The sequence below is a fragment of the Pimephales promelas genome (assembly GCF_988280905.1).
Source record: "Pimephales promelas chromosome 3 unlocalized genomic scaffold, fPimPro1.hap1.1 SUPER_3_unloc_1, whole genome shotgun sequence".
Taxonomy (NCBI): Eukaryota; Metazoa; Chordata; class Actinopteri; order Cypriniformes; family Leuciscidae; genus Pimephales; species Pimephales promelas.
The window spans coordinates 105,001-107,500 of NW_028297295.1; the positions used below are offsets into that span (position 1 = coordinate 105,001).

Genomic DNA, 2,500 nt, shown 5'->3' on the forward strand with positions numbered 1-2,500 from the left:
GGCGGTCTCCCATCCAAGTACTAACCAGGCCCGACCCTGCTTAGCTTCCGAGATCAGACGAGTTCGGGCGTTCTCAAGGTGGTATGGCCGTAAGCAAAATCTGCTGCCAAAATTGGGCTATTTGAATGGTTAGAACATTAGGGTAGTAAACCATATAAAGCTTACTAGGTCTCCCATCCAACAATAAAGCTTACAGCACCTGGTATTCCCAGGCGGTCTCCCATCCAAGTACTAACCAGGCCCGACCCTGCTTAGCTTCCGAGATTAGACGAGTTCGGGCGTTCTCAAGGTGGTATGGCCGTAAGCAAAATCTGCTGCCAAAATTGGGCTATTTGAATGGTTAGAACATTAGGGTAGTAAACCATATAAAGCTTACTAGGTCTCCCATCCAACAATAAAGCTTACAGCACCTGGTATTCCCAGGCGGTCTCCCATCCAAGTACTAACCAGGCCCGACCCTGCTTAGCTTCCGAGATCAGACGAGTTCGGGCGTTCTCAAGGTGGTATGGCCGTAAGCAAAATCTGCTGCCAAAATTGGGCTATTTGAATGGTTAGAACATTAGGGTAGTAAACCATATAAAGCTTACTAGGTCTCCCATCCAACAATAAAGCTTACAGCACCTGGTATTCCCAGGCGGTCTCCCATCCAAGTACTAACCAGGCCCGACCCTGCTTAGCTTCCGAGATCAGACGAGTTCGGGCGTTCTCAAGGTGGTATGGCCGTAAGCGAAATCTGCTGCCAAAATTGGGCTATTTGAAGAAAAAAAAAAGAGACTCTTTCAGGCTTTCTGAAGAAACTCAGAGACGATTTCAGGCATTTTGAGGGGGAAAAAAGACAATTTAGGATTTTTGAACCATTTCATTGACTCTTTTTTTTTTTTTTTTTAAACAATAAAGCTTACAGCACCTGGTATTCCCAGGCGGTCTCCCATCCAAGTACTAACCAGGCCCGACCCTGCTTAGCTTCCGAGATCAGACGAGTTCGGGCGTTCTCAAGGTGGTATGGCCGTAAGCAAAATCTGCTGCCAAAATTGGGCTATTTGAATGGTTAGAACATTAGGGTAGTAAACCATATAAAGCTTACTAGGTCTCCCATCCAACAATAAAGCTTACAGCACCTGGTATTCCCAGGCGGTCTCCCATCCAAGTACTAACCAGGCCCGACCCTGCTTAGCTTCCGAGATCAGACGAGTTCGGGCGTTCTCAAGGTGGTATGGCCGTAAGCAAAATCTGCTGCCAAAATTGGGCTATTTGAATGGTTAGAACATTAGAGTAGTAAACCATATAAAGCTTACTAGGTCTCCCATCCAACAATAAAGCTTACAGCACCTGGTATTCCCAGGCGGTCTCCCATCCAAGTACTAACCAGGCCCGACCCTGCTTAGCTTCCGAGATCAGACGAGTTCGGGCGTTCTCAAGGTGGTATGGCCGTAAGCGAAATCTGCTGCCAAAATTGGGCTATTTGAATGGTTAGAACATTAGGGTAGTAAACCATATAAAGCTTACTAGGTCTCCCATCCAACAATAAAGCTTACAGCACCTGGTATTCCCAGGCGGTCTCCCATCCAAGTACTAACCAGGCCCGACCCTGCTTAGCTTCCGAGATCAGACGAGTTCGGGCGTTCTCAAGGTGGTATGGCCGTAAGCAAAATCTGCTGCCAAAATTGGGCTTTTTGAATGGTTAGAACATTAGGGTAGTAAACCATATAAAGCTTACTAGGTCTCCCATCCAACAATAAAGCTTACAGCACCTGGTATTCCCAGGCGGTCTCCCATCCAAGTACTAACCAGGCCCGACCCTGCTTAGCTTCCGAGATCAGACGAGTTCGGGCGTTCTCAAGGTGGTATGGCCGTAAGCAAAATCTGCTGCCAAAATTGGGCTTTTTGAATGGTTAGAACATTAGGGTAGTAAACCATATAAAGCTTACAAGGTCTCCCATCCAACAATAAAGCTTACAGCACCTGGTATTCCCAGGCGGTCTCCCATCCAAGTACTAACCAGGCCCGACCCTGCTTAGCTTCCGAGATCAGACGAGTTCGGGCGTTCTCAAGGTGGTATGGCCGTAAGCGAAATCTGCTGCCAAAATTGGGCTATTTGAAGAAAAAAAAAAGAGACTCTTTCAGGCTTTCTGAAGAAACTCAGAGACGATTTCAGGCATTTTGAGGGGGAAAAAAGACAATTTAGGATTTTTGAACCATTTCATTGACTCTTTTTTTTTTTTTTTTTAAACAATAAAGCTTACAGCACCTGGTATTCCCAGGCGGTCTCCCATCCAAGTACTAACCAGGCCCGACCCTGCTTAGCTTCCGAGATCAGACGAGTTCGGGCGTTCTCAAGGTGGTATGGCCGTAAGCGAAATCTGCTGCCAAAATTGGGCTATTTGAATGGTTAGAACATTAGGGTAGTAAACCATATAAAGCTTACTAGGTCTCCCATCCAACAATAAAGCTTACAGCACCTGGTATTCCCAGGCGGTCTCCCATCCAAGTACTAACCAGG

The 2,500-nt window shown here is 46.6% G+C and overlaps 12 non-coding genes across 12 annotated transcripts in view; all 12 read right to left on the reverse strand.

The window, feature by feature from the left end:
* The window catches only part of LOC148962474 (5S ribosomal RNA), a 119-nt gene extending 24 nt beyond the window's left edge, over positions 1–95 (reverse strand). The window contains exon 1 of the ribosomal RNA XR_016153636.1: positions 1–95. This exon is cut by the window's left edge and continues 24 nt beyond it. This is a non-coding gene — a ribosomal RNA (5S ribosomal RNA).
* Positions 96–187: 92 nt separating this feature from the next.
* LOC148962475 (5S ribosomal RNA) lies at positions 188–306 on the reverse strand. The gene has a single exon (XR_016153427.1). It is a non-coding gene; the product is annotated as a 5S ribosomal RNA (ribosomal RNA).
* A 92-nt stretch (positions 307–398) lies between these two features.
* On the reverse strand, positions 399–517 carry LOC148962476 (5S ribosomal RNA). Its single transcript, XR_016153638.1, has one exon. It is a non-coding gene; the product is annotated as a 5S ribosomal RNA (ribosomal RNA).
* A 92-nt stretch (positions 518–609) lies between these two features.
* On the reverse strand, positions 610–728 carry LOC148962477 (5S ribosomal RNA). Its single transcript, XR_016153639.1, has one exon. It is a non-coding gene; the product is annotated as a 5S ribosomal RNA (ribosomal RNA).
* A 167-nt stretch (positions 729–895) lies between these two features.
* On the reverse strand, positions 896–1,014 carry LOC148962478 (5S ribosomal RNA). The gene has a single exon (XR_016153640.1). It is a non-coding gene; the product is annotated as a 5S ribosomal RNA (ribosomal RNA).
* A 92-nt stretch (positions 1,015–1,106) lies between these two features.
* Positions 1,107–1,225, reverse strand: LOC148962479 (5S ribosomal RNA). The gene has a single exon (XR_016153641.1). It is a non-coding gene; the product is annotated as a 5S ribosomal RNA (ribosomal RNA).
* A 92-nt stretch (positions 1,226–1,317) lies between these two features.
* Positions 1,318–1,436, reverse strand: LOC148962480 (5S ribosomal RNA). Its single transcript, XR_016153642.1, has one exon. It is a non-coding gene; the product is annotated as a 5S ribosomal RNA (ribosomal RNA).
* Positions 1,437–1,528: 92 nt separating this feature from the next.
* On the reverse strand, positions 1,529–1,647 carry LOC148962481 (5S ribosomal RNA). The gene has a single exon (XR_016153644.1). It is a non-coding gene; the product is annotated as a 5S ribosomal RNA (ribosomal RNA).
* Positions 1,648–1,739: 92 nt separating this feature from the next.
* LOC148962482 (5S ribosomal RNA) lies at positions 1,740–1,858 on the reverse strand. Its single transcript, XR_016153645.1, has one exon. It is a non-coding gene; the product is annotated as a 5S ribosomal RNA (ribosomal RNA).
* Positions 1,859–1,950: 92 nt separating this feature from the next.
* LOC148962483 (5S ribosomal RNA) lies at positions 1,951–2,069 on the reverse strand. The gene has a single exon (XR_016153646.1). It is a non-coding gene; the product is annotated as a 5S ribosomal RNA (ribosomal RNA).
* A 167-nt stretch (positions 2,070–2,236) lies between these two features.
* Positions 2,237–2,355, reverse strand: LOC148962484 (5S ribosomal RNA). The gene has a single exon (XR_016153647.1). It is a non-coding gene; the product is annotated as a 5S ribosomal RNA (ribosomal RNA).
* A 92-nt stretch (positions 2,356–2,447) lies between these two features.
* The window catches only part of LOC148962485 (5S ribosomal RNA), a 119-nt gene continuing 66 nt past the window's right edge, over positions 2,448–2,500 (reverse strand). The window contains exon 1 of the ribosomal RNA XR_016153648.1: positions 2,448–2,500. This exon is cut by the window's right edge and continues 66 nt beyond it. This is a non-coding gene — a ribosomal RNA (5S ribosomal RNA).